This window comes from Alosa pseudoharengus, unplaced genomic scaffold, assembly GCF_046254945.1.
Source record: "Alosa pseudoharengus isolate Yale_2024_CS ecotype anadromous, Long Island Sound unplaced genomic scaffold, YU_APseudo_1.1 YU_APseudo_1.1_scf_78, whole genome shotgun sequence".
In the NCBI taxonomy this organism is placed as follows: domain Eukaryota; kingdom Metazoa; phylum Chordata; class Actinopteri; order Clupeiformes; family Clupeidae; genus Alosa; species Alosa pseudoharengus.
The window spans coordinates 136,516-147,500 of NW_027468868.1; the positions used below are offsets into that span (position 1 = coordinate 136,516).

Sequence of the window (10,985 nt, forward strand, 5' to 3'; positions counted from 1 at the left end):
CTGCTCAATAGAGAGCCTATTGTAAATCAAAGCTTAATAAAGACATGTCAAGATGGTGGCCTACTGGCCATTTCGGTGCCCTAAGTGAGTGGCTTTGAGTGAGTGACATTTAAATGGTAACTCAAACACCTAAAGTAAAATAAAAGGCCTATTATTTACAGACCATTACTGTGTGTTTTTTAACATTAATTTCTGAAGAAATGCTGTTTTCTTATAAATGGTGCACGGTCACTTTAAGAGCATTGATCTTTACGTTCTCATAATGCCCTTTTGCCAACTCTTGTTTACAAGCCTTGTTTGTTGAGTTACATTGATAACACAATATTAACAATAATATGCACAATGTTAAGTTGTTTTAAGCAGCCTTCATTGCTTTGGAAAGTATGCAATGACATGTTGCTTCACATTTCGTTTTGCAAATAAAAGTGAATTATGAGCCTGGTATCCACCTAGCTATCTGAATGGATTTTTTTGTCGACTTGGCATATCATGTGCTTCATTTAGCCTAAATGCTTGGGAAACGAATTATTGAAGACCCACCAATTCCATTCTACTAGTACTGTGGCATCACCACATAAGTTTATGATTACCTTTCTTTTGTATGCATGGTCATTATGAAATGTTTACTAGCATAAAAGGACAATTCATATGCATTACTTGGATTTCTGTAGCGCACCACTGTGTCTGTCATTTAACCGATCAACGTGAGTTTGTTTATGTTGTTGGGCTAGATCAGCTGACTAGGGGTGACCTGTCAAACCCCGTCAGCTGACTGGGAATGTTTTGTCAGGAGAATGACGCGCTAAGTTTGAAGAGAATAAAAAGCGAGGAAGTGCGCTAAGAGAGGAGCTTAAAATTTACGCAGGGAGCCTACGAGAGACCTGTACACTTAAGCTTACAAGGAAAAAGGTTTATCGGACATTGCATACCCGGGTCTGTTCGGAGAGAATCCAACCTCCTTCGTGGTGGATAAAAACATCCGATACCGGTGAGAAGGATCTTTTTTTTTGTTCTCTATCGCTGGAGTTGTTTTTCTATTTTTTCCTTTTGGGCAATAACGTTGTGGATTACTTTTTCACCTTTTCCATTGGATTATTAAGACTGTTGCCGTGGAGTTTTTTTCAATCGTGTCGTGTACTTTCCCGTACGTGTGGAGAGACTTTGAGATACTGTTTCCGTGCTGGCGAAGACGCGTGGCCTGCGCGCATAGACATTTAAACTGGCAGCACAATTTGTTGGATATGGTGTGATTTAATACTGTGTGTTGGTGTATTGGTGATATCGTGTGTCTGGGAAATACATGTCACATTAAGATCTATTGCAATCCCGGTGTCTTCCTGAATTCATTTAAAAGAAGCAATTTCATTAGTTGTAACTCAGTCCATGAATCCCGTGATATTTTGTTAATAATCTAAAAAAACTACCGAGCAGATTGTTACATATGGTGGCCCGTACGGGGAACTGATTTACGTTGATTTTGTATCTTTAAAAAATTCTGTCTTCATTCATTGATACTGAAATAGTATGGCAGGAAGAGATTGTGAAAGGGGGCTTCAAGCCACTCCTGAGTCAACCCTGCCACGTCATACACCTGTGTTTGGTGACCCAGATTTTACAGCTGGGCCATTTGTTACAAGAAGGTCTACAACTGCAACAGATTCAGTAACATCTTTATTGAAGTCATTGTACCTTGGTGATGAAGAGAATGACGATGTTGAAAATAATGCACATGAGGATAATGGTGTGGCTGATGGGGAAAATGGAGATGATCACGATGGTGATGATGAGGATAATGCTGATGATGAGGATGATGATATTGCTGATGATGATGATGATGTTGTTAAGGATGATGTTGTGGAAGATGTGGAGACAATTACACAAACTGTACAAACAGAGGTTGAGGAATTAACCAGTAGTGTTACTGTCCTAAAACAACAAATGAGCAAACTGGAGAATGATTTTAGAGATTCTGCTACAAGTGCTGTAAATAGAGAGGCGAGTTTCAGGCAATATGTTGATGAGACCTTGGCTGATTTGGGAAATGTGTTAATGTCCAGCCTAGAAAAAATGGATAGAGAGGTTTATAATTGCCTCTTACGTAGAGATAAACACTGGAAAAAGCAGTTGAACAAGCTAAGGCTGACTAGCACTCCTCTAATACAGAAAACAGTACCCACAAATCTCAGTCCAGTAGTTCCCTCTATCACCACTAGTCTGTCTGGTGCATCTCCTTTCTACTCCAAGCCTCCTGTTAAACTAGAGTTTCCCACGTTTGGCCCCACTAGTGAGTCATCTGATGTCTTGCACTTTATCGAGCAGTGCGAAAACTTTCTAGAAGTGCGACCCCTCTCCAATCATGAGCTGTTAGGTGCTCTCTCAGCAGTTTTAAAAGGACCGGCACTTAGTTGGTGGAAGGCTACAAAACGGCAGATCCATGATTGGGCCTCATTCAAGGACACCTTTATGGCCGCCTTTCTGTCTACAGATTATCTGAGCGAAGTGGAGGAGAAACTGAGGACGACAGTACAGAGACCTGATCAATGCCTCAGAGACTTTGCATATGATTATCAGGCTTTATGTCTAAAATGGAAGCAGGATATGCCTGAGGAAGAGATAGTCAGGCGCACCTTGAATAATATTAACCCTAGAGTGGCTGGTTGTCTCCGTGGAGCGGTATCAACTGTGACACAGCTCGTGAAAGTGGGCTCTATGGTAGAGAAGGACTGTGCCGGAGCCAAGGAGTATTGGCAGAAGGTGCACGCGAGTTCTGAAAAGCAAGAAAAAAAAGCATCAGAGAAAAAATTCCATTGCAATGCAGCAGAGCTTAGTGTGGTGCAACATCAGGCCTACAATAAAGAACAACAGGGTCTCCTGTTAGTGCCTATTACCATCAGAGGAAGGCAGGGGGAGGCTGTATTGGACACTGGCAGTACCTTCACATTGATGAAGGAGAGTCTGTGGCGGCAGGAGAGGAAGTTTTTCTTCCGGCAGAAAGGCAGAGATTCGTTATGGCGGATGGAACCGTTCACCAAGCCCTGGGGAAGAAAACAATATATCTAGACTGGCACGGCAAACAGTGGGCTGTCGAAGTCCATGTAATGGAAGATCGTCACCTGGCGTTTCCTGTGATCCTAGGTCTAGACTTCCTCGCTATGACTGGTGTCATCCTCAACCTGGCCAAAAACTGTTACGGACTGAAAACCAATAGAGGTTACACCTATTATGGCTTCAAACAACCGCGAGGCCACTCTAGTGAAAGTAATCAAGACACACTCACCTCGTCACAGGGTGTTCTTCTCTACTATGCTTTGCCTCCAGGGGAATTACCTCCTTGCTGGGTTTCCACTTCCACGGCGGAGTCGGTGCCAGGTTATGACACTGACTACCCAGAAGGGCTCCAACAGCTGATGAGGGCCTGGCCGTCGGTTACCTCCAATAAGCTGGGAAAGACCAATGTGGAAAAGCATGCCATCTTCATCCAGGATGAAGTCCCGGTCAGGTCCAAGGCCTACCGGGTGTCTCCCCTGAAGAAGAGAGTCATTGAGGAGCATGTAGAGAAAATGCTAAAAGACAACATCATAGAACCCTCTCAGTCTGCCTGGTCATCCCCTGTGGTCCTGGTGAATAAACCAGATGGGTCCTACAGGTTCTGTGTGGACTACAGGAGAGTAAATGCAAAGACCTTGCCCGATGCATATCCAATGCCCATAATTCACGACATCCTTGAATCACTGGAAGGCGCCTCCTGGTTCAGTTCATTGGATTTGCAGTCCGGGTACTGGCAGGTGGCCATGACTGAGGAGAGTAAGCCAAAGACTGCCTTTGTTACATCTCTTGGCCTATTCCAATTCAAGGCTATGCCTTTTGGACTTCGTAATGCTGCAGCCACATTCCAACGGCTAATGGAAAGGGTCTTGGGAGAGTTGAGAGGAAAGATATGTTTTGTTTACATAGACGACATAATCGTATACTCTCATTCCCGACAGCAACATCAGCAAGACCTGGCAGCAGTTTTTCAGAGGCTACAGGCAGCCACTCTCAGTCTGAACATGAAGAAGTGCCATTTCTTCAAGCAGGAGTTAAAGTTCCTGGGGCACATTGTCTCAGATCGAGGCGTGGAGGTGGACCCAGCTAAGACGCAGGCAGTGTCAGACTTTCCAGTGCCACAGGATGTGAAGGCCTTACAGCGTTTCCTGGGACTGGCTGGCTGGTACCACAAATTCATTCATCATTTTGCAGACCTGGCATCCCCTCTTAACAATCTGAAGCGGAAAGGAGTGGATTGGAACTGGACCCATCAGTGTCAGGCCAGTTTTGAGGCCTTGAAGGAGGCCTTGAAGAATCCTCCCGTGCTTGCCCAGCCCCATCCAGCTTTGCCCTACCAGGTACTCACTGACGCCAGTGACGTGGGTCTCGGGGCCATCTTGTCCCAAAACACCCCCGAGGGGGAGCGAGTGATCGATCGCTTACGCCTCCAGAGGACTCCGAGGCCCGGAACGAAACTATTCCACCTCGGAAAAGGAGTGCCTGGCCGTGGTTTGGGCTGTGGAGAAGTGGCGACATTACCTGGAGGGTGTGGAGTTTACCGTCTTCACTGATCACGCTGCTCTGTCATGGGCATTCAACTGCCCGAAGACCTCCTCCAGGCTGACCCGGTGGATCCTCCGGCTGCAGCAGTTCAGCTTCAAGGTGCAGTATCGCAAGGGATGCCTTAATGCTGCCCCGGACGCGCTGTCCCGGGCCCATGAGCCGCTCTCAATTCAGCCATCACCCTGTTGGGCGGTCGCCACCCGAAACCACTCTGAGCTACCTACTACCTTGGCCGAGATTGCCCAGGAACAGGAGAAGGACCAAAGGGTGACTGAGTGGCGATCGGACGATTCTCAGGTATCTTCCCCGGACCGCATCAGCTTCGTCATGCATCAGGGGGTGCTGTATCGGAGAATTCCCTTATCGGACCAAGGGGAGAAGTGCCAATTGGTTGTTCCCCAATCGCTGGTCCCAGAGTTCCTGTGGTACTTCCATGACAATCCACTGGGTGGACATCTTGGACGGTTGAAGACTCTGCTACGGATCCTAGAGGTAGCCTGGTGGCCAAGTGTCCGGAAAGACGTCTGGGAACACACAAAAAATTGTCAAACCTGTCAGCAATATAAGGCTGATAACAACAAACCATCAGGTCTACTCCAGAGCATCGAAATAATTGCCCCAGGGGAGATGTTGGGAGTTGACTTTATGGGTCCTTTCCCAAGAAGCAAAAAGACCAACTCTTACCTGCTGGTGGTAGTCGATTACTACTCAAAGTGGGTGGAAATGTTTCCCTTGAGAGATGGAAAAACACCTCGTCTCGTCAAGATTCTCAGGGAAGAAATATTCACGCGTTGGGGAGTGCCGCAATACCTGGTGTCGGACAGAGGACCTCAGTTTACCTCCACCCTTTTATCTGGCCTCTGCAAGACCTGGGGGGTAGTACAAAAGCTAACCACCAGTTACCACCCACAAACCAACCTCACAGAACGCTTCAACCGGACCATAAAGACCATGATTGCATCCTTTGTTGGTCAGCATCACAACACCTGGGACCAGTGGCTGACAGAGTTCCGCTTTGCCCTTAATACAGCCCATCAGGAGACCACTGGGCGGACTCCTGCAGAGCTTGCCTTGGGCAGAAAACTCAAGGGTCCACTAGAGAGGCTCATCAGTCACCCACCATCTCCTGCTCAGCATGCAGCATACAATCTAGTGGAGAGACAACAGAGGATGACAGAGGAGGTTAGACAGAGAGTAGGATAGACAGAGAGTAGGAGTGCACCAGGCTAGACAAGCTAAGTACTACAATTCCCGTCGCAAAGATGTGCAATTTCGGCTGGGTGACTTAGTCTGGGTCAGGTCCCATCCACTCTCCAAAGCCAGTGACAAATTCACTTCTAAGCTTGCGCCTAGGTGGGAAGGGCCAGCTAATGTCATTAAAAAATTAGGGCCTATTAATTATAGAGTCAGATGGAGTATCCCACCTGATAAAGAGGATACTATAAATGTGGTGAATCTCAAAAAATATTATGGTGTCTCACCCTAGAAGCCTCCGGCTGGAGGGGGGGGTCTATGTGGCATCACCACATAAGTTTATGATTACCTTTCTTTTGTATGCATTGTCATTATGAAATGTTTACTAGCATAAAAGGACAATTCATATGCATTACTTGGATTTCTGTAGCGCACCACTGTGTCTGTCATTTAACCGATCAACGTGAGTTTGTTTATGTTGTTGGGCTAGATCAGCTGACTAGGGGTGACCTGTCAAACCCCGTCAGCTGACTGGGAATGTTTTGTCAGGAGAATGACGCGCTAAGTTTGAAGAGAATAAAAAGCGAGGAAGTGCGCTAAGAGAGGAGCTTAAAATTTACGCAGGGAGCCTACGAGAGACCTGTACACTTAAGCTTACAAGGAAAAAGGTTTATCGGACATTGCATACCCGGGTCTGTTCGGAGAGAATCCAACCTCCTTCGTGGTGGATAAAAACATCCGATACCGGTGAGAAGGATCTTTTTTTTTGTTCTCTATCGCTGGAGTTGTTTTTCTATTTTTTCCTTTTGGGCAATAACGTTGTGGATTACTTTTTCACCTTTTCCATTGGATTATTAAGACTGTTGCCGTGGAGTTTTTTTCAATCGTGTCGTGTACTTTCCCGTACGTGTGGAGAGACTTTGAGATACTGTTTCCGTGCTGGCGAAGACGCGTGGCCTGCGCGCATAGACATTTAAACTGGCAGCACGATTTGTTGGATATGGTGTGATTTAATACTGTGTGTTGGTGTATTGGTGATATCGTGTGTCTGGGAAATACATGTCACATTAAGATCTATTGCAATCCCGGTGTCTTCCTGAATTCATTTAAAAGAAGCAATTTCATTAGTTGTAACTCAGTCCATGAATCCCGTGATATTTTGTTAATAATCTAAAAAAACTACCAAGCAGATTGTTACAGTACTACGTGGTGGAGATTGAAAGAACCCAAAAAGTATCAAACTTCCATGTACCATGGTGTTAGTGCATTCTGACATTGTAAACGTTATTGATGAAGAGTGAAACACAGTTTGCAGTAAAGCTACTATTCATTGGTTACATTTGGGTGCCCCCTCTGTCCTTTGGTGCCCAACGCAAAGTGCGTGATGCGCGTGGTGGGAGCGGTGGCACTGCCAGGCTACACAATCTTTTTCTGCATTTCTATCCCTTTATTCTCTTTAATTCAAATTCACATCTCAAAGCTGACATGCACTACAAGAACATAGTTTGTGTTTTATCAAGAATAAAAAAGATTAGCGTGGCACCACTTTAGATGTTTCATTAAATTACTTGTGCTATTTCGCGAGGCATAGTGAGATCTTTCGGTTTCGCACACAAAGTGCACTAACTATTATGTTCTTCATATCCTTGACAAGCTTATCAAGGCTTATCAATTTATTTTAGCTTATCTCTGACAAGCTAAAAATAATGAGCGTAGGGTTATGTCCATCCCGCAAATAGAGTCCGACTTTGAGTCTGCTGCAGCCACAGTCATCTTCAACCAGTATCAGGAGATACGTTCTACTATTTTGCGTGGATTTTTTCTCGTCTGTTATTCTCGCATGGTGTTTGCGAATATGTATCAAAACAAAACAAGCGCTTAATTTTGGGTTAAAATGCATTGTAACGCGCGTTACTGAAGTTTGTACCGAGTAAATATTACCCAATATTTTTTTTTAATGCCTTACATTACCGCGTTACCGCAAACAGCAATATATTACAGTAATTACATTACTTTTGTAACGCATTACTCCCAACACTGACCACCACAACTAACCTAGCAACAGCCTAGCAACCACCTCAAGTACCATAGCAACAGCCTAATAACCATGTCAAATACTCTAGCAACAGCCTATCAACCATGTCAAATACCCTAGCAATAGCCTAGTAACCACTTCCACAGTTACAACCTAGCAGCCAATATAGCAACCAATGAGTTTAACCTAGCAACCAGCATAGCAGCCACCACAACTAACCTAGCAACAGCCTAGCAACCATCTCAAGTACCCTAGCAACAGCATAGCAACCACCATAACTACCCTAGCAACAGCCTAGCAACCACCTCAAGTATCCTAGCAACAACCTAGCAACCATGTCAAATACCCTAGCAACAGCCTAGCAACCACTTCCACAGTTACAACCTAGCAACCAAAATAGCAACCAATGAGTTTAACCCAGCAATCAGCATAGTAACCACCACAACTAACCTAGCAACAGCCTAGCAACCACCTCAAGTACCCTAGCAACAGCCTAGCAACCAAGCTAAGTAACATGGTTAGCATAGCTAACATGGTTAGCATAGTTAACATTGTTAACATAACTGCTAGAAAACATTACCTGAGTTAGCTAAATAACATGGTTAGCATAGTTAACATGGTTAACATTGTTAACATAGTTAGCATTAGCATAACTCCTAGAAAACATTATCTAAGTTAGCAAACTAATATTGTTAGCACAGTTAACTTGTTTATATTGTTAACCATTTAGCACATTATCTGTTTTAACAATATATTTCACACCATATGTTTTGCATTTTCATGCACTGGTAATTCCCTGGAATTATATTTTCTAGTTATTATTATTATCATTATTATTATTATTATTATTATTATTAGTTACAGTGAATATGCTTGCAGAGCTCTGGATGCTATCAAAATGCATTTCCATAAAGTACAAATTCAAATTCAAATCTGGTGCAAATTCTTTGACAGCATCATTATGTCAATTGCATATTATTAATCTGAAATATGGGGTTCATTAGTGAGCTACAGTACACAAGGTGGGACAAACATCCCAGAGAATCCCTGCATGCAAAAATGTTTACAAATATCCGTAGGGTCCAAAGGAACACACCCATAAAAGCATGCAGGACAGAATTAGGCAGATTCCTATTGGCACTAAATAAAAAAAAATAAAAAAAAGATCCCTAAAATCCTAGTAAAACGCCTGCAGTACAATATCTCACATCCGCGCACTCACACACACACACACACACACACACACACACACGCGCACACACACGCAGCGAGCAGCGAGCTCACACACACATACAGTACTATAATATCTCACATCTAGTACAGATGAATTACAGGTGAATCTAGTACAGAATTTCCCCTTGGGGATCAATAAAGTATCTATCTATCTATCTATCTATCTAGGACTCATTAAGAGTCTTGCCAAAGAGAGGCTGATCCAAAACAGCAAAAAGCAGTAGATCTGTGGTCACTGTACGACTATTCTCAGAATACTCACTGTGTTACTATTCTGAGAAAAAATCCCAAATTTTAGCTCCCTGACAGATACACTGGCACCCTATTAGGGGAAAGGCAGACTGCTATGTTGGTACTTGTGAGAAAGTGAACCTCACTTCTCACTGTTACGTACTCCCCCATTGACTTTGCATTGAGCAGTGGTGGACATTACTTGAGTACATTTACTCAATTACTGTACTTAAGTCGCTTTTTCATGTATCTGCACTTTACTTCAGTATTTAAATTTTGTTAAACTTTTTACTTTTACTCCAGTACATTTCAAGGCCAAATATCTTACTTTTTACTTCACTACATTTTGTGACAGCTGAAGTACAGCTGAAGTTCCTTTTGGAAAAAAGACTGTCCAAATACATGTGTACTTACTGTACATGTATATTTTCTATTAAGAGAGCTAGGCTTTAAATAATGGTCTTGCCTAACCTATGTTATTGCCATATCCACTATTTACTGTACCTTGTTGACCCCTTTTCACAATATTGATGTTACCACAACTAGCCTCTTGACGCCATAGAGCAAATGATAGACAATCTGACACTATCAAACACAAAAGGGAACATCTTGATTTGGTCCGAAAGTATAAAGCATTCAACAAAGAAAAATGTGGTTACTTTGAAGTATCTACGATAAGATATCACTTTAGTTTGTTTTTAGTTCTTTCTACACACAGCAATTATTAGCTGATTTTGTCCTGAATGGAGGAGAAAGGTAGCCTAGAAATCTAGACGCACCCTAGCGGCAGCAAATTACATTTGCTTCCAGGGCTAGTCTAGCAACTCTCCGTTGGCTTGTGAGCTCGAAAAATTAAACTTCTATCAGGCCAATCAAATCGTGCGGGCTTAACATAATGATTGATGGCAGAGTTGCAACGGTTTGGCTTGAATTCCCTGCTACTTGAAAACAAAGAAGATGGATGTTGCTGTTGGCGAACAGTGTGACACGAGCTAAGTTTTTTTTAAGTTGGCAAACGTTTGAACTAGCCAACTAGCTCCGCTGGTGGGAAACGCATGGGACTCATAGCGCTGCCGCTGTCCTATTGCGTGCAGAGGGAATTTGAAAGACAACCGATTATCCCGCCCCTCGGACTGAGCACTGCGAACGGTGAGTGCCCAGACCCTACATTTTAATGTGGGTCTGGCTCGTAAGGCTAGGAGAAAGGCTCAATGACTGCATGTCTGTGCCGAATCATTTCAACAATAGTAAATGCAACTGTATTAATAATCATAATACATTTCAGGACTTTCGATACTTAAGTACATTTGAAGGCAAGTACTTTTGTACTTCCACTCAAGTAGAAATGTAAAAGGAGGACTTTTACTTTTACTGGAGTAACATTTGACCATGTGTATCTCTACTTTTACTCAAGTACAGGATTTGTGTACTTCGTCCACCACTGGCATTGAGTTACCCATGAGAGGGAGAATCTTTGGACATTTGCACACGCACGCACATACACCCGCATGCTCCCTTATGAACATTATGACTGCCTAAAATAATGGTGTTATTTTGTGAAGGTGTATGCACGGCTTATGAACACAGGGGTGTTGTGTGCGCCATTAATGCATTTGCGTTCATTTTGTTTGTAACACGGTTAGTCCGCGATTTCATTCACAACACTCAAAACTCATTTGTCACTGCTTATAACTTTATACTT

The 10,985-nt window shown here is 43.5% G+C and overlaps 1 protein-coding gene and 1 long non-coding RNA gene across 3 annotated transcripts in view; one reads left to right on the top strand and one right to left on the bottom strand.

The window, feature by feature from the left end:
- Positions 1 to 10,985, top strand: part of grin3bb (glutamate receptor, ionotropic, N-methyl-D-aspartate 3Bb) — a gene marked incomplete at its 3' end in the record, with an annotated part of 158,778 nt that overhangs the window by 92,075 nt on the left and 55,718 nt on the right. The window lies entirely within an intron of this gene.
- Positions 1,667 to 2,971, bottom strand: LOC143111254 (uncharacterized). Of its 2 annotated transcripts, none has more exons than XR_012984516.1 (3): positions 2,934 to 2,971; positions 2,628 to 2,767; positions 1,667 to 2,058 (listed from the first exon to the last, which is right to left on the bottom strand). It is a non-coding gene; the product is annotated as an uncharacterized LOC143111254 (long non-coding RNA). The 2 variants fall into 2 exon arrangements; XR_012984517.1 differs by having other exon boundaries at positions 2,889 to 2,960.